Below are 20,415 nucleotides of genomic sequence, written 5' to 3'. Positions count from 1 at the left end.
GTCTATATGTACAACCATCCCTAAACACATATCTTTTTTGGCATTAACTGGATACCAATAGTTCTATATTAACCAATGGATAAATTAAAAATATTTGTTTTATTTTTATAAAATTAAAAGATCCACTGATATAGGTTACCTGTCAAGGCTTGTGTTTTATCCACAAGCTCTTGATATCTTTGGAGTGAATTTGTTTTCAGAAATCTCCATAAAATGAAAAAGAAAAATACATGCTCCAATGGTACAGATCATATGGGCTAAGTAGTCTTTTATACAAAAGCATGATTCTTACACAGTTACTGCTAACCCCTTGATTACCTATGCTAATTTCAGCTATTCAGATTACAATTATTATGGAGCAAGAATTCTTAATAAACAGTCTTCATATCTGCATAATGTAATGCTATGCAAATGTTGACTTTTTTTCCTAAGTCAAGAGCTCATCCCATATCTCTATCTCTATTCCATACCCTCGACTATTGAAACACGTAGAAGGAAGTGCAACATGAGTGTCACAAGAAGGCCAAATGTGTATTTGATGCAAATATCTCAATTCACACTATTCTATTAGTCTCTTTTCTATTCTATTTTATTCACAAAAGCTCTCTAAATTAGCCATGTGACTGTAATTGTCAAATCTCATTGGGCTGGGCTAAAAATAACTGTATTTTGGAAATCAGTATACTTGTCCAGGTGTGTTATCTTTTTTAATTAAGCATGCAGACTGTAATTGAATGCATTGTACATATTTTCAATGCTGTGTAATAAGAAAGATGGGGACACCCAGTGGACAATCAACAGGGTCTTTAAGGACATACTGGAGCAGAGGTTTTACTCACTAATTATGTGCAGAGATGTTTATAAGCCAAATGGTTCATATTTGGCCATCAATTCTGTAAACATTTACAGGAAACGTTAAAGGAAAGAGAAATTTCAACAATTTTTTAATAAATATAAGCACACGTTAATTATAAAGTATCTTTAACATAAACATTTCACCAGTATAAAGGATTAATTACATAATGTTCTAAGCGAATTTATATGGAAATATTGTGGTATAAAAGTATTTTCCTTTTGTTCCACAAATAATGTTCCAATAATTTTAGGATAAAAAATAGAATAGTTCCTGCTATTTTATAGCTAACATTACAGCATCTAAATGTCAAAGTAATTGAATTTGTGGATACTTTTTTTTCTTGCAGCAGCAAAACTTAATTTACAAGTCTACATTCAACAATTTTCCTTGAAGCTACAGCTTTAACTAAATTGTAAAGCTGCTGAAAACAATGTATTGAAGTAAAGCATAAAAATATTGTAAAACAGGGTTAAAATACACATTACTTGCTCTGTATTGCATTAGGAATAGCTTACCAGAAGAAACCTTCAGTATTTTTTTTTTTTTTTTTTTTTGTCTAGTGCTAAAATCCTGTTTTATCTCAAATTTGTATTCCAAATAAATATAAAAAATACATATTAATTAAAGCACAATGTGCAAACGTTAGTAACCTAACAAATCAGAATTAAAAATGTGCTGATCTGATCTTCAGTAAACAAAATCAAATGATTTGTTTTGGGTTACTACACTTTTCATGTGCACTAGCACTGTCTTTCAGCTAACAGAAGAAATCTAAATGTAAACCTGCTTTTAAAATGCACATAAAAACATTAGGAAATATATCTGAAGATATTCAACTTTAAATTGCCAGCACCAAAAAACAGCATTAAAACTCAGGAAAAGGAAGCTTCACAAAGTTAAATTCCCTTGACTTTGCTTTATGACTATTGAAAATAACTATTCAAAATGGTCATATCCAGAGAGAATTTAGTATTATATTTTAAAGCTAATTCAGTACCTGAAAAATGTTTATCTGATAACAGTCTTCCTTCTCATCTCAATAACAAATACATTTAAATGTTAGCCTGTGCATTGGCAGCTTGTACCCAGGTGCTGAATAATTTGACTCATCCTGTTAAAATCTGTACAGAAAGCCTGATGCATCCACCAAGGTTGCAAAGTGCAACTTCTCTTGCAAAGTTAACAGCCTATTTATCTTTAGTAATTTAATTACTTTAAGGTGCCTGCCTGGCCTGGCATCCATTCGAGGAATATTTCCACTGCTGTAGAGCTATGCTACTCCAAAGAATGCTCGCATCTGACTTACATATGAGTGTGCTGGATGCCGGTGATACCGCCATGCTCTGTGGTTTCTATCATTGATCTCTGCATCACTACTGTGCCTTATATTGCTGTTGGGTTTGGCATAAAGAACCACAAAACCCAACAGGGGATAAAAACATCAGACTCACTTCTGGATGTGTGTTGGAAGTAAGTTATTCTTTGGCTCAGCATAGCTCATTAGCAGAGGATAAATTTTCAATAAAAATGTTACATGAAATATGCTTTTCTTCAAACTATAGGCATAGAGCTAACACTTTGTCTAAGCATACCTTAAAAGAGAACTTCACTAAGATAGTCGAGGAAAATGAACAAAATGCAGTGTATATCTAGGGTATGCACTTTGCAGAGGTCACTGTTGTATTCCTGTACATTTGTGATTAGTTGAGGAGTGACTCTTACATTAGTGGTCATTGGCAAAGTTCCTTCTTACTCAGTGGTCAGTAGTAGAGTTGAGCGAACACCTGGATGTTCGGGTTCGACCGAACTTGGAAAAAAAAGTCTGGGTTGGCTGGGTAAGGCCGGTATACATGCACAAGGTACAGACAAGTCCTGTGGGATCCATGCCTGGTTCATTTTAATGAACGGGAGCTTGTCCACATTGCCTCTGGACAGGCGGCTGCGCTTGTCTGTGATAACGCCCCCAGCCGTGCTAAATACACGTTCAGATAATACACTCGCTGCAGGGCAGGCCAGCACCTCCAAGGCGTAAAGGGGAAGCTCAGGCCATGTGCTCAATTTGTAATATGTATCAAATAGTGCAGCGCTAGATAGTAACAATAATGACTATATTCCAAAAAACATTAGTGCAGTGAAGTCACATAAGGTTAAAGTAAACGTCCATGAGAATCATGAATCCCAAAACATGGATCTGGAGTGGAGAGCAGAAAGTCCAAAAAAGAAGGTGAGGTCCCAAGATATGGTGAGCAGAAAGAAAACACCCGTGATGACTATCTAGCGCTGCACTATTTGATACATATTACTGTTTGGATTTCTATAGGTCCATTGTTCTAGCTGCTAAACATTTCTTTGATCCTTCATATATATTCTTATTTAGCGCAGGGTTCCCCCCTTGATTATACATGTGCCCAATTTGGAGACCCAGAAGTTGAAGGGGGCAGGCCCGTCATTCAGTACGTCTAGGCGTGTTCACACATACTGCTCCACCATGTTAGTGCTGGGTGGTGGTGCTGCTGGTGGAGCTCCTGTTGCAAGGAGAGGACGTGGTTGATCTGTGGCAGCTACACGCAGAAGTGAAACACCTTTCTCAGCTGCGAGTAGGCGACAGAACCTTACAGCAGTATTTGGCAGGGCCTAATGCGCCTCTACAAATGTTGAGGCCAGAACAAGTACAGGCAATACTAGATTAGGTTGCTGCTGACAGTGCCTCCAGTTCCTTCAAATTGTCTCCCACCCAGTTTTCTGCTGAAAGGTCAGAGTTGCCACCTGCAGGCGATGTCCATCAATCTTTCACCTCACCCCCTTGCAAATCAGCCAAGCAGTCTGAGCCCCAAGTCATGCAGCAGTCTCTTCTTCTTTTTGATGATTCTGTTAGCATGGTTTCCCAGGGCCATCCACCTAGCCCTGCCCCAGAAGTGGAAGAGATTGAGTACACCGATGCCCAACCACTTATGTCTCAAGATGAGTACATGGGAGGACCATCGCAGCACGTCTCAGATAATGAAGAAACACAGGTGCCAACTGCTGCAGAATTCCGAATTGTGGAGACCGACAAGGGTTGCAGGGGTGAAGACTGCGCGGAAGATAATGTGGAGGATGATGAGGTCCTCGACCCCACATGGAATGAACATCATGCAGGTGACCTGAGTAGTTTGGAGGAAGAGGTGGTGGTCGCACAGAGCCACCAGCACAGCAGAAGAGGAAGCAGGGTGCAAAAGCAGAGTGGCCGTGCCCTAGACACTACGCCTGCTACTGCCCAACGCAGCAAGGGACCGAGCACACCAAAGCCAGCTCAAAGGAGTTCCCTAGCGTGGCAGTTCTTCAGACAATGTGCTTATGACAGGACACGAGTGGTTTGCACGCTGTGCAATCAGAGCCTAAAGCGAGGCATAAACCTTCTCAACCTGAGCACAACCTGCATGACCAGGCATCTAAGTGTAAAGCACGAGCTGCAGTGGAGTAGACACCTCAAAAACCAAGAAAGGTCTCTGGCTCCTCCTGCTTCCTCTTCTTCTGCTGCAGTCTCGGCCTCTTCATCCACCTCTGTAGTGACAGTGGCACCTGCCACCCCGCAAACAGAGGATCTGCCAGCAACACCACCACCTGGGTCAACAACAACCATCTCCACAATGTCCCATGGAAGCGTTCAGCTTTCTATCTCCCAAGCACTGGAGCAGAAGAGGAAGTACCCCCCCTACCCACCCACAATCCCTGGCCCTGAATGCCAGCATTTCAAAATTCCTGGCCTTTTAAATGCTGTCATTCCGTCTGGTGGAGACGAAGAGTTTTAAAAGCCTTATGGCGGTGGCTGTCCCACAGTACGTCGTGCCCAGCCGCCACTGCTTTTCCAGGCAATCCATCCCTTCCCTGCACAACCAAGTGGGTGACAAAATCAGGTGTGCACTGTGCAACGCCATCTGTGGCAAGGTCCACCTAACTACGGATACGTGGACCAGTAAGCACCGTCAGGGACGTTATATTTCCCTAACAGCACACTGGGTAAATGCAGTGGCGGCTGGGCCTGAGGCGGATAGCAGTTTGGCGCATGTCCTTCCACCACCGAGGATTGCAGTGCGCTTCAGTTTGCCTCCTGTTCCTAACTCCTCCTACTCCACTTCCTCATCCTCTACCACCTCCTCATCCGGTCAGCGTAACACCTTCACCACCAACTTCAGCACAGCCAGGGGTAAACGACAGCAGGCTGTTTTAAAACTTGCCTGTTTGGGGGAAAAAACACACACCGCGCAGGAGTTGTGGGGGGGCATTGAACAGCAGACCGATGAGTGGTTGGTGCCAGTGAGCCTCAAGCCCGACCTGGTGGTGTGCGATAATGGGCGAAATCTCATAGCAGCTCTAGGCCTAGCCGGTTTGACACACATCCCTTGCCTGGCGCATGTGCTGAATTTGGTGGTGCAGAGGTTCCTTAGAAATTACCCCGATATGTTAGAGCTGCTGCAGAAAGTGCAGGCCGTCTGTGTGCACTTTCGACATTCTCACCCTGCTGCTGCTCGCCTGTCAGCGCTGCAGCGTAACTTTGGCCTTCCCGCTCACCGCCTCATATGTGACGTGCCCACAAGGTGGAACTCCACTGCGAGCAGCAGCAGGCCATAGTGGAGTTTCTAGAGTCACTCTGCGGAACAGCACCACTTCACCACCAGTAACTGGGCCTCCATGCGAGACCTGTGTGCCTTGTTGCGCTGTAACATATGCAGACTAGGCCGCAATGTAATCTTTTTTCCCTAAATGGGTGTCTATTGAATAGCGTAATAGAACAACAGTATACAACGAGTGTATCTCACAATAAAATATGCAGACTAAGCCGCAATGTAATATTGTTTCCCTAAATGGGTGTTTATTGAATAGCGGAATAGAACAAGAGTATCCAATGAGTGTATCTCACAGTAAAATATGCAGACTAAGACGCAATGTAATATTTTTTCCCTAAATGGGTGTTTATTTAATAGCGGACTAGAACAACAGTATACAACGGGTGTATCTCACACGTACAGATACAGACTAGGCCGCAATTTAATATTTTTTCCCTAAATGGGTGTTTATTGAATAGCGGACTAGAACAACAGTATTCAACAAGTGTATCTCACACGTACAGATACAGACTAAGCCGCAGTTTAATAACTTTCTGTCCCCTAAATTATTTTTTTTATTGCAATGCGCAATACAACAGTATGCAATGGGTGTATCTCACTGTAACATACGCGGACAGGGCCGCTAACAACTATTTTTGCCCTTAAATGTTTTTTTTATTATTGCAAGGCGCAATACAACAGTATGCAATGGGTGTATCTCACTGTAACATACGCGGACAGGGCCGCTAACAACTATTTTTGCCCCTAAATGTTTTTTTTTTATTGCAAGGCGCAATACAACAGTATGCAATGGGTGTATCTCACTGTAACATACGCCGACAGGGCCGCAATCAACTTTTTTTGCCCCTAAATGTTTTTTTTTTTATTGCAAGGCGTAATACAACAGTATGCAATGGGTGTATCTCACTGTAACATATGCGGACAGGACCGCAATCAACTTTTTTTTGCCCCTAAATGTTTTTTTAATTGCAATGCGCAATACAAGAGTATGCAATGGGTGTATCTCACTGTAACATACGCGGACAGGGCTGCAATCAACTTTTTTGCCCCTAAATGTTTTTCTTTATTGCAAGGCTCAATACAACACTATGCAATGGGTGTATCTCACTGTAACATACGCGGACAGGGCCGCAATCAACTTTTTTTGCCCCTAAATGTTTTTTTTTATTGCAATGCGCAATACAACAGTATGCAATAGGTGTATCTCACTGTAACATATGCGGACAGGGCCGCAATCAACTTTTTGTGCCCCTAAATGTTTTTTCCTTATTGCAATGCGCAATACAACAGTATGCAATGAGTGTATCGCACTGTAATGTATGAATGAAAAACGCTGTAAGTCACAGTAAAATATGAAGGGAAAAAGTTTTTTTCTTTTTAAAATGCAGATTAAGCAGACACATATGCACTGCGGTTGCAGGATATGCCCGCTACACACCACATGCCTAACAGGTTGGATACTGTTGTTGTTCTATTCAGCTATTGAATTAAATAAAAAAAAAACATTTGAATGAAAAACAGAAAAACATTTTTTTTACCCTAAATACTGAAAAATAATTATTTTTCCCTCACATTGGTGCTTTTTGAAGAGCAGGTTAGAAAAGCAATGTCTGTCTGACATACAGTCTTTAAAGTTAAATATCAAGGAAAAATGTTTTTTTCTTTTTTAAATGCAGATTAAGCAGACACATATGCACTGAGGTTGCATGAAATGTGCAGCACCGCACGCCTAACAGGTTGGATACTGTTGTTCTATTCCGCTATTGAATAAAAAAAAAAAAAAACATTTGAATGAAAAACTGAAAAATAATTTTTTTCCCCTAAATACTGAAAAAGAATTATTTTCCCCTCACATTGGTGCTTTTTGAAGAGCAGGTTTGAAAAGCAATGTCTGTCTGACATACAGTCTTTAAAGTTAAATATCAAGGAAAAAATGTTTTTTTCTTTTAAATGCAGATTAAGCACACACATATGCACTGAGGTTGCATGAAATGTGCAGCACCGCACGCCTAACAGGTTGGATACTGCTGTTCTATTCCGCTATTGAATAAAAAATAAAAAAACTCATTTGAATGAAAAACTGAAAAATTATTTTTTTACCCTAAATACTGTAAAATAATTATTTTCCCCTCACATTGGTGCTTTTTGAAGAGCAGGTTAGAAAAGCAATGTCTGTCTGACAGTCTTTAAAGTTAAATATGAAGGAAATTTTTTTTCTTTTTTAAATGCAGATTAAGCACACACATATGCACTGAGCTTGCATGAAATGTGCAGCACCGCACGCCTAACAGACTGATACATTTTTTTTTCTCCTTTCTCCTCCTCACTTGGCTCAGGTCAGGGCATAAAGATTGTTCACTGCACCCCCACACAATCAAATCAATGTAGATCGCTGTCTGATTAAAGCAGATTGTTCCTATCCTATGCTTTCCCTACAAGCAATCTCTCCAGCCTGGCCCTACAGTAAACTCCTATCTCTCCCTCCGGGCAAAAACATTGTGCACTGCACCCCACACAATCATATCAATGTAGATTGCTGTATGATAAGGCTACATGTACACGGGACGTTTGAAAAAGTCCTTTGAACACTGGAACTTGACAGCTAGAGAACGACGTTTAAAAACGCCTGTTGTGTCGCGTTTGCATGCCACGTTTGGACGCGTTTAGACGCGTTTAGCGGCGTTTGCGTTCAGAGGCGTTTTTTGCAAAAGACATCTGGAGACCCTCCCAAATACCCAGAATGCAACATAAATATATGTTTTTCAGCCATTTCCATGTGTAGAAAGCTGAATTTTTGGGGTGTTTTCACGATGGATCCGAACATGAGCATGTGTGAGGAAATGATCCTGATGTTGCTGTTGCTAAGGCTCCAAAAACGTAGGAAATTGCGTGAGAGGAGCAGAGTTCGCCGCTACTGGACTCATCCATTGATGGCTCAACGCACGTCTACGGGATATTTTGTTAATATCTACGTCCAGCTGCGTCATTATCCCGATAAAATAATTTAATTTTACGAGGATGTCTATTGGCACGTTTGATGATCTCCTGGAAAGGCTGCGACCCCGTCTAACTCGCATGGACACTAGCAAGAGCGTGTCGCCAGAGGAACATCTCTTGGTGACTCTCAGGTATGTGTATATATTTCGCCCTCTCTCTCTCTCCATTCCTCGCTCTCTCCATCTCTCTCTCCCCATCCATCTACTATATATATATATATGCTGTATATATGCTGTATATGTGAATACTGTATATGTAATGATTATTTTTTTTCTAATTTTAAGGTTTCTGGCCACAGGCCAATCATTTGCATCCCTACACCATTACTTCATGATGGGTGTTGCAACAGTTGCAAAAGTGGCACGTGAAACCTGCTTTGCAATGTGGGAAGAGCTACATGGAGATGTAATGCCAGTGCCAACAGAAGAGATGTGGGAAGAAGTAATTGCTGAATTTTGGACCAAAACAGACTTTCCACATTGCATCGGAGCTCTGGACGGAAAGCACGTTAGAGTTAAGAAGCCACCCAAATCTGGTTCAATATATTTTAATTATAAAAAAATATTTTTCTATTGTACTCCTGGGATTGGTGGATGCTCATTCACACTTCATATGTGTGGATGTTGGAGCCTATGGGAGTCAGGGGGATTCGAGAATTTTTCGTGAATTCGCCCTGGGGCGTCGCCTATATGAAGGCCGTTTTGCGATTCCTGGATGGAGGCCTCTTCCACGTACAACAGAGCCTAGCCTTCCATTGGTCATTGTAGCTGATGAGGCATTTGGCCTTGCTGAAAACGTAATGAGGCCCTATAGTGGACAAGGCCTTACTGAAACATTTTTTAACTATAGACTCTGCCGCGCAAGACGAGTTGTCGAGTGCGCATTTGGAATATGTGCAGCTAAGTGGAGGGTACTCCTATCTGCAATGCAATTGGATGTGGAAAACGCAATTAAAGTAGTTCTCAAAAATGGATGGAGTAATCAATAATTATGTGATTACCTACAGCACTTGCTTAAATGAATTGGTAAACAATCTGATAAATTACATGTAAATCCCGTGATGCATTACAATTTGAATAATAAATAGTGCTGAGGTAAAATTGCAATAAATATAAAAACGGTAACAATAAAACTGTGTATATATCAAAATATGTAAAAACAAGTATTATTGGAAAATTATCAATCACAAAAAAAGTCCTTAAGGTTCATGTGCAAAAATTAATAAATTCATGTGCAATTAAAAAATAAGTGCAAGTAAAAAAAATTTTTAAACACAGTTGTGATTTCTTGACAAAAAATGTCCAAAATAAAGTGATAAGTGCTTGGTGCTCCTTGATAAATTTAATCACTCTTGCCCTGGTGTCCCTTCTAGTGTTTCATCGTGAAAAGGTAGATAAAATTTACACTCACCAGATCGCAGGGGTCCTATATGTCTTATGACACTAGGACCATACGTGCTTTTATTGACCCTCTCTGGGTCGGGGTACGTTCCCTCCAGGCAGATGTCTTTCTCTGCAGTAACACTCCTCCTGATGATCACCTCCAATAAGGGACGTATGGAAAGGAAAGAAAGATCCAGATAGTGCAGTAACGTTTTTAAATTGTTATTTATTGCACACAATCCAGACAATCCAAAAGGTTACAGTCCCAATAAAATAGAGAAGCGAATAAAAACAGGGAAAATCCAATAGAACAATAAAAAAATCAATAGAAAAGATAAACCACGCCGTCACACATGTGAGCTACAAGGTGGAGAGCGGCACTTTCGGCTTGCGTTCCACTGAGCTTGTGTGACGTCACGACGTGCGTTCCACCTAACACGTTTCGTCATTGGCTAGACGTTTTCAGAGCTATGTAGGAGTTTTCATTCTCACCTGACCCCCTGTCTGGACAGTGCTTCTTGGCCCTGTGGTGATCATATGCACTCTCCTATGAAAAAATAACTCTCTGGCAATACACACCAAACTGAGCATGTGCAGCCTGAATCCTAATGCTCTGTTCTATGAAGAGATGGGTTGGAGTCAGTGAAATAAAAGGAGGATCAGAGAAGACAGGATCACACAGCCTTTATACACAATGCAGAGGATTAACCCCTTAAGTTCCACAGCGAGTATAACAACAATGATTTTACTGTTGTGGGTTTAGTAACACTTTAAGATGCGTCCCATTACATTGGTGGCCAGTGTAGTATCCAATTACTTTAATAGTCAGTGTGGTGTCTCATTCTATTGGTAGTCAGTGGTGCAGTAATCCCTTACATTGGTGGTGTGTGTAGCGCCCCATTACATTGGTGGCCAGTATTGTACCCCCTTAATTTGGTAGTCAGTGGGAAAATGACCCTTGGCATTAGAGGTATATGGTAATATTCCTCCATGGTCAGTGATAAAGTGCCTGGTAACATTGGTGGTTTGTGTAGTCCCCCCTTACACTTGTAGTATGTGTAGTGCTCCCTAAATTGTAACTTTAGTCAGGACATAAAGTCCTGCTAGATCGTTTCAGGTTGGCCCCTTTTGCAGGTATAGCTATGTAAAATAAGTGACAATACTGTTTAAAATTCAGTAATATACTGTCACACCCTGCTTTGAACGTGCTTAGTTGCTCTACATTTTTGGCATTTTTTGTCATTGTGCTGAAAATCAGAGCCACTGCAGGCCGATCTGCTGATAGCGTAAATTTTACTGCTGTTCAGGGGCTCTGGGCTTCAGCAAAATGGCAGCCTCCAGAATGAAGAAACAGGAACAATGCTGGAGACAATTTACATACCACACTATTTATTGTAGGTATTAATGTATAATGTATGTTCCTTGCTAAATAACATTATTTTTTATTATCTAGTTGGGTAAAGTTTCACTTTAAATTGATAGCACATGGTGTAGTGTTCCCTTTCGTTAGAGATAAGTGGGGAAGTGCCCCTTACATTTTTGGTAAGTGTAAAAGTTCCCACCTTACATTGTTTGTAAGTGGGGAAGTATTCTCTTACATTCATTACACTGGCTCACTAACTACTGCAGTAACACTTTTTGAAAAGGTAGAAAAAAAAACCTCAGCGTTTTAGTACCAGAAGTTGAGAATCTGTTTCTAAACTAAAAGAGGAAAGTTTGGAATTGAAGGGGGCCTGGCACAAATATTAGCCCAATGACAGTAATCATTGCTTTGCATGGCACAATAATTAGCCAGCAGCATGACACAATATTAAACCCACAACACTGCACAATAATTAACCTCCAACAATGCACAAAAAAATACCCCTTAGCATGGCACAACAATTAACTCCCAGCATGGCACAATAATAAACCCCCAGCACAGCATGGTAATAAATCCCCAGGAATGTACATTAATAAACCCCAGAACTACACAATAATTATCCCCAACATTGTATAACCTTTAGGAGTATAGCAGTTAGCGTTCCCCCTTCATTGTGAATGTGAAGGATGCCCTTCTATGTCTGTTCGCATGTTTTTTCTCCCTACTTAAAAGACTATATTGAGTATTCGTTGATATGTCTGTGACAAATTCCCCTCTTTTGAGTTTGCCACGATTACTTGGAGAGGACTACTTGCCAGCCTCTTACCATGTGATTATGGTCAGATGTTGAAACACTTGTTTTTCCCCTGCTGTTGAATCTGTACGTATGTGATCTGAGTGCCATTCAGTAATAATGTGCGCTCAGATCTAAGCTATCTGGGGATATGCTGAATGTACCTGTTTTATGCAATAGCTGCATAGTTATATAGTTTCATGTATTTTGCTGTCTTTTGCTACCATGTGGCTAATGGAGTCTTGCCTCTGTCCTTGGGAGATAAGTGGATCACTTCTCAATTGTCTCCAGGACAAAAGACTGTGTAGAACTGGTTTTGGGCAGACAAGCCATGAGTCCAGCCAGGCCAAAGAGACTGTTACTAACTTTTGAACCCCTGGTCTGATTCGTGGCATTTTTTTATATGTTGTTCCTCGAATGGATTGATTGTGAATATGTATTTGTAAAAAGATTGGATGTATATTTTTTAAGTTACAGCATGTGGGTAAAACTACATTTTTCCTGCCTGTGATAATTATGTTAACCATTGTGTACCATAATTACATCACAGACAGAGGGGAGCATTTTATGTGGATTGTAACCTTTGTGTTATTGGTTAATGTGCATTTGTTGTGGGTGTCTCCCTTGCATGGAAGCAGGGCATAAAAGAAATTGAAGTTTTTGAATGCCTGTTGTGGCTTCCTGTAAAGGATTGTTCCAGCATTCAGCTTTGGCTCATGTGTGGAATTATTCAGCGATACCAGCGATTTCTTATTTGGCGAATTGGGGATTCTTCAACTATTGGGGATTTAGGAATTACAAGGCGGTGAGATACAGTGATACCGTCACAACAAGTTGGCAGCGGCGGGATTTTCCTTTTTGTTCCCTAAACGTAGAATCCAAAGGAAGCGGGTGTACAGCGAATGGAGAGCTGGTACACACGGCTCAAGCGCAGCACATTAAAGGAACTATTGGAAGTTCGGGGGAAAAGTGCAGGCTGCAAGGCTAAGCGGGTCATTATAGCTGAATTGATGGAGCTAGACTGAGGTAGCATGGCTGAGGCAGTAACGATCGGTCAGGAAACCGATATACCGGCCGTTTGGGAGATGGATATACCAACGGTTCAGGAAACTGAATCTCCCACGAACTTGGAGATGCGAGAGAGACTGGCATGGTTTGGACCAAACCCAATGCCGGAGATCATCATGCAGGTGATGAAAATCATAGCGGAGTTAAATACACAAAAAGCAGCACTGGGGACTCCAGAAAGGTTCCCTTCAGTGCATTTAAAGCATTTGACGAAAAGGACTGTGAAATTGATGGGTACTGTTGCCTTATGAGTTTATGTGTAATCTCCATTACTGTGTTGTGATGATGAGGAGTTATGTATAAAGCTCCATTAGTAATTGTAAATAGATATAAATGTACAAAGTTTTGATTTCAGACTCATATTTGCTATATGACTGTAGATGGGTAATTTGTGTAAGCCAGACAGACAGGCAGTGGTATGAATCCAATTTAACATGTCTTTTTGAAGGACAAGCTGTCTGCTAGCCGGGAGGTGGCCTGCTGATATGCCAAATTGTACCATCCTGTACTTAAGTTCCTGATAGCCAGACATCCTAGGTCCAAGGCAATACTGATAATACTGAAGGCCATGTCACTCCCCTTGATATATCTTCAAAGACTCAGTCTTTAGATATGCAATGAAGGTGATCATCGGTTCAGGGATGGGCAATTTGCCCAGCAGCTGACCTAGCATGACTAATGCTCCCCCCCAGAGAGGATGGCTATTGAGAGGCTGGGTTATGCTCAATAGAGGGGATGGGGAAATTGTCCAATCCTGAATAATATACGCCCAGAGGGAGGAGAAGGGTAAGATTGCTAGACCAATCAGAATGGCTCTGAGCAAAGCGATATGGGTCTATATTAGTGGAGGTGGGAAGGAGAGACTTCCTCTTGCATTGCAGACCAGGATGAAACTACTGGGGATGGTAAATATCTCTCACACTTAAAATGTATGCATGCCTTCTCTCTTTTGTGTTTGAACACACTGCAGGCACCATGCCTGAAGTGAAAAGGTAACCTAATTTTATGCTCATACATACATGTTATTGTAAATATGGCTATTGTGGGTAATTTGTAAATATCATATAAGCCAGGGGATTTGTACTAATAATGTGTTGTAAATAATGTTTAGTGGGTAATTTGTATATATATATATATTATGTAACCCTTTCAATAAATGTGTATTGCGGATTGAACTACCTCTTTTGTGTAAAGATCTCTCAGGATCTAGATGTGTATAGGTGCATGCTACTACATTGATTGGGGATGTATGCACATTTACACATAACAAAAGGCAACAAGTACCTGGCAGACTTTGAGCGCCAGTGTATCCTACGTCGAGTACCAGCAGAAGACTGGGTTTCCATACTCGCAGGGAAGCTATCCGGCAAAGCAGCAGATGACTTCCGAGCGGGTCCCTGGGAAGACGTTCACAGCTATGCCTGGGTTAAGGAAGCCCTCCTCGCCCGGTATGCAATAACTCCAGAGGCATACCGGCAAAAGTTCAGAGATTCACGTAAGCTGGAAAAGGACTCCTACGCAGAATTGGCCTGTCGCCTGCAACAATCAGCTACTCATTGGATTACCAGCTGCCAAGCTACAACCCTGGATGACGTCCTACAGTTGATACTACTGGAGCAGTTTTACGACCACATCCAAGCAGAGGTAAAAGAGTGGGTAAGAGACCGCAAGCCCCTTTCCCTACCAGAGGCTGCCAAATTGGCCGACGAGTATGCAGACACTCAGAAAGCTACAGCACCTACTCCAAGAACCCAACCTCCACGTCCCACAGTACCCACAGCCCAGCAGGCCAGTGACAGCTACACCTCGCTATTCCCGGCCACCCAACAATGACATCATTTGTTATCGGTGTAACCAAGTGGGGCATATTTGGAACAACTGTCCATTGGAGCCTCCCAGAACCAGCTGGACCCAACCCGGTTTCCCTCAACCCCGGGCGGCAGGTTTGTCTGAAGCCATAAACAGATATGTATACAGCGCTATATAAAATCAAATAAAGTGACAATGTGCATCATATAAATCAATAAACTTGCTTAAAGTGCAATATATATATTCCTCTTAAGTGCAATAAATAATGTCCATAAGGTGCATTCAAAGTAAAGTGCATAAGAGTCCACTAAAATATAAATATAACCGTGGATTAAAATTCAATAAAGTGCTTGATAGATGTTTCATATAAAAGTGCAAGTGACACCACCACCGTTTAGCCACCAGATGGCCTCTCACCTCACTGAAGCATTAAACCAGCATTGAATCCTCAATATGACCAGTATAAGGAATGCCACTTCCTGAATCGATCTCACTGAAGCATTAAACCAGCATTGAATCCTCAATATGACCACTTCCTGAATCGATCTCTCACCATCCCATGGACATGATATCTGAATAAAGATAATGAGGCATCTAAGTGTACACTGCTATTATCCTTTAATTGATTCACATTCAAAGCAGAATTGCACTCACATGAATCGCCACAATGGGCTTGTGCGGACCGTACACCCTAAAAACAGTAGCTGTCGGGAGCCGTGCTGGTGGGTCGCTGCTCGTCCATCCAGGTTTCCTCCCCCTATACTTGTGGTGTCTTACGCTTTTGCGACATGACTTCCTCAGTAGGGGTCCCCTACTGAGGAAGTCGTGTCGCGAAAGCTAATGGAAATAACCATCTGAAATACTATATTGGTTGTTCACACAGAGCTCATCATTATAGGAAACAAATGAACAGACAGATTAGAGACCATAATATATATAATTGACTTAACCAAAGAATGTAAATAAAGAATGTTAATAAAAATGCAATTACAAAATGGGTGGTAGAATGTACACTATGGAACACAGTCAAACCAATGGATAAATTATCTATTAATTTGCAGAGAGTTTACACACAGACATACCCGTACATGTGTATGCCAGCATGTCCACCCACCTGTTCCCACAAAAACCAAAAGAGGCAGGGATGAGATGAAAGATTATAATAAGAAGTAAGATGTTTTCACTTGCAGTATCAGGGTAGAGAGTTGAATTATTACAGATGGAGGGTATGCCATCTCTGCTCCTCCTCCTAGTCCTGTACCGTTTTCAACTAGAGTGGTCACCTAAGCATGTGGGAGAAGTCAGACACACCCCTTCCCCACCCACCATCTCCGTCAGCCTGGAAAGAAGCTAAGACTTTATAAATCACTGGTCTGACCACATCTGGAGTATTCTGTCCAGTTCTGGTCGCCAGTCCTCAGGAGGGATGTGTTGGAGCTGGAGAGAGTCCAGAGGAGAGCAACTAAACTGATTAGGGGATTGGAGGACCTTAATTACGAAGAGCGCTTACAAGCGCTTGATTTATTCTCCCTGGAAAGGAGATGCCTGAGAGGGGACATGATAGCGATATACAAGTACCTCAACAGTGATATCAGCATAGGAAAAAAACTGTTCAGTCGCAAAGAATGCATGAGGACACGTGGCCACAAAATGCGATTAGAGGAGAAGAGATTTAACCTTAGGCTGGGCAGGGGGTTCTTTACAGTAAGTGCTACAAGATTGTGGAATTCTCTACCACAAGTGGTAGTAACTGCAGGGAGTATGGCTACTATTAAAAGACTCTTAGACGTACATCTCAAGGACCATAACATTCAGGGGTTTGGGGAATGAATACGTCCACACACACCTACACAGGTTGAACTGGATGGACTATTGTCTTTATTCAACCTCAACTACTACATAACTATGTAACAATGAACATGGAAATCTATGCACATTCAAAACTTTGTTTTCAAATTTTGAATAGAGAATGGTTAAAACCCTTTTAAAACCCTAATCTGTTTTTTCTTCTTTTTGCTGTCTCCATCCTGCTGTGGAGATTTTTCTTTCATTTCCTGTCATTTAGATACAACAGAAAATAAGAGGAAAACTCTCCAAAGAAAACAGAATTCCAGTTTTAGAGAGTTCATACTGTAGAAACAGTTGTCCCCATTGAAGGATTTTTCTTACCTATAGCTCTGATGTCAATTCAACATTTTTCTTTTGATGAATGGATGAATAGTTACTAGGACAAATAGAGTAATAAATCTTGCTCCACGGGAACATAGATGGCAAAAAAATCCCTAGATTTTCTAAAATGAAAAAAAAAAAGAAATATTGTCTGTTCATATACTTTAAGTTTATAAAGAATGTTACCAAATGGATAAAACATTAAATGTGATTGAATACAAGCTGTTCTGTGTGCACACAGGCTATGATACATACTTTGGTAAACCATCCAAGATGGTCAAGTTTCAAAACCTATCCAAACTCTATGCAGCTTCACTATGTATTATATGCACTGACTGGACTATTCGTTGTTCTTTTTCTTTGTAATACTTTTGATGATATGTTTTTTACTTCTTTGTATGTGTTCAGTAAATTTAACCTTTAAAAAACTCTATGCAGCTGCCAATTCTTCTTCCTGTTTTCAGGGTCCGGACTGGTAGCAGGAGCGATGCAGGGAGTGGATCCGCTGTGTCAGTGAGGGATTGGCGTGGACCGCACTGGAGGATCGGTTCTAAGTAGTTACTGGTTTTCACCAGAGCCCGCCGCAAGGCGGGATGGGCTTGCTGCGGTGGTAACTACCAGGTCGTGTCCTCTGGTAGCGGCTCAACCTCACCGACTGCTGATATAGGCGTAGTACAAAAGGGACAGGCAGAGGCGTAGTCAGACGTAGCAAAGGTCAGGGCAGGCAGCACAGGTTCAGAGGCGATAGTCGTTAGCAAAGGGTTCGGCAACAGGCAAAGGATTACACAAATAACTCTTTCACTAAGGCAACAAGGCAACAAAGATCCGGCAATGGCTGGAAGGGGCAGGTCACTTATATAGGAAACAGGAAACATGTCACAGGAAACAGGTCACAGGAAACGGGTCACAGGAAACGGGTCACAGGAAACAGGAAACAGGTCACAGGTCACAGGAAACAGGAAGGGAGGTTTGGACCAGGCACCAATTACTGGTGCACAGGCCCCTTAAATTTCAAACGACCTGCGCGTGCGCGCCCTATGGTGCAGGGGCGCACGCCCTGGGAACTATGTTAGCGGGGAGCGGAGGAGGAGCCGGAGCGGGCACAGGTGAGTGGATCTGGAACGAACGCTGCGAGCGCTCCGGTCCAGAAGCAGGGACCGGAGCGCTCAGCGTTACAGTACCCCCCCCCCTTTGGTCTCCCCCTCTTTTTGGTACCCAGAAACCTGAGGATGAGGTTACGGTCCAAGATATTCTCCTCTGGCTCCCAGGATCTCTCTTCAGGACCGCAGCCCTCCCAGTCCACCAAAAAATATCTTCTCCCCCTGACCAATTTAGAGGCCAATATCTCCTGAACGGAGAAGACATCCGAGGTACCGGATACAGGCGTGGGAGGAAGATTCTTGGGGGAAAAGCGATTAAAGACCGCAGGCTTGAGGAGGGAGACATGAAAACAGTTGGGAATTTTAAGGGAGGGAGGGAGATGGAGTTGGTAACACACAGGATTGATCCTCTTCTTGACCTTGTAGGGTCCCAAATAACGAGGACCAAGCTTGTAACTAGGAACCCTGAAGCGGACGTACTTGGAGGAGAGCCAAACTCTGTCCCCAGGAACCAGGACAGGAGGAGACCGACGTTTCTTGTCCGCTTGGATTTTCATGCGGGATGAGGCCTGTAAGAGGGACAGGCGCGTCTCACGCCAGATGGCAGAAAAGTCTTGCACCAGGTCATCCACTGCAGGTACACCGGAGGAGGAGGATAATGGCAGAGGAGGCAGAGGATGACGACCGTAAACCACGAAGAAGGGAGACTTGTTGGTGGCGGAAGAGTCTTTGTGGTTATAGGAGAACTCCGCCCACGGGAGGAGGTCGACCCAATCGTCTTGACGGGAGGAAACGAAGTGGCGAAGGTAGTCGCCCAAGATTTGATTGACCCGCTCTACTTGTCCGTTGGTTTGGGGGTGGTATGAAGAAGAGAAATCCAGCTTGATTTTAAGCCGTCCACAGAGAGCCCTCCAGAACTTGGACACAAACTGGACTCCTCTATCGGAGACAATATGTGAAGGCAGGCTGTGTAACCGGAAGATGTGTCGGAGGAAATGCTTGGCCAACTGAGGTGCGGATGGTAAGGCTGGCAACGGGATGAAGTGCGCCATCTTCGAGAAGCGATCTACGACGACCCAAATTATCGTTTTCCCGTGAGATGGTGGTAGGTCCGTAACAAAGTCCATCGCGATATTGGACCAAGGGGTCTCTGGTATGGGAAGTGGCTGGAGAAAGCCGGCGGGTCTTTGGCGAGGGGTTTTGTCTCTGGCACATACAGAGCAGGACTGTACAAATTCAGAGATGTCCTTCTCCAAGGATGGCCACCAATATCTCCTGGAGATAATTTGTAGAGTCTTTCGGACGCCAGGATGTCCTGCGAGAAGAGAAGAATGTCCCCACTTAAGAACCTTTAGGCGAAGACGGGGAGAAACATAGGTCTTTCCGGGAGGGAGGTTACGCAAGTCTATAGGTGCCACAGTGACCAGACATTCTGGGGGCACAATGTGCTGTGGCTTGACTTCCTCTCCTGTGAAATCAGACGAACGAGAGAGGGCATCGGCCCTGAGGTTCTTGCTCGCTGGACGAAAGTGGATCCGGAAGTTAAATCTGGCAAAAAATAGAGACCAGCGAGCTTGGCGGGGATTTAGTCTCTGAGCAGACTGGAGGTAAGATAAATTTTTATGATCCGTGTAGATGTTCACGGGATGTACCGATCCTTCCAGTAAATGCCGCCACTCTTCCAAGGCCAGCTTGATGGCGAGTAATTCTCTATCCCCAATAGAATAATTTCTTTCAGCGGGAGAGAAAGTCTTAGAGAAAAACCCGCAAGTAACCGACTTGCCTCTCGTAGTCTTTTGCATGAGCAAAGCACCAGCACCAACAGAGGAAGCGTCTACTTCCAGGTAGAACGGCTTAGTAGGATCCGGTCTGGACAGAACTGGGGCGGTGGCAAAGGCAGACTTAAGAGCGCTGAAGGCCTTCTCGGCCTGGGGCGGCCAAGATTTCGGGTTAGCCCCCTTCTTGGTTAGGGCTACAATTGGTGCCACAAGGGTGGAGTAATGCGGGATGAACTGTCTATAATAGTTTGCGAATCCGAGGAATCGCTGGATGGCCTTAAGGCCAGAGGGACGAGGCCAGTCCAGGATGGCAGACAGTTTGGCAGGATCCATTTGTAGTCCCTTGGCAGAAATGATGTAGCCCAGGAAGGGAAGGCTGGTACGGTCGAACAAACACTTTTCAAATTTAGCGTAGAGACGGTTCTTTCTGAGACGGGAGAGTACTAAGCGGACATGAGCACGGTGTTGATCCAAGTTAGTAGAGAAGATGAGG

General features: G+C 42.8%; 1 pseudogene across 1 annotated transcript in view; it reads left to right on the top strand.

The window, feature by feature from the left end:
- The first annotated feature begins 8,273 nt into the window (after nt 1-8,273).
- Nucleotides 8,274-20,415, top strand: part of LOC309558682 — a 760,318-nt pseudogene continuing 748,176 nt past the window's right edge. Inside the window, exons 1-3 of the transcript in view lie at nt 8,274-8,293; nt 8,481-8,591; nt 8,745-9,415. The product of the transcript in view is annotated as an uncharacterized misc_RNA (transcript). The remainder of the gene's footprint in view (nt 8,294-8,480; nt 8,592-8,744; nt 9,416-20,415) is intronic.

This window comes from Pelophylax lessonae, assembly GCF_965119305.1.
Source record: "Pelophylax lessonae genome assembly, chromosome: 6".
NCBI classification, from domain to species: domain Eukaryota; kingdom Metazoa; phylum Chordata; class Amphibia; order Anura; family Ranidae; genus Pelophylax; species Pelophylax lessonae.
Note: the sequence above shows the minus strand (reverse complement) of the source record. Positions and strands in the feature narration are given on the sequence as shown.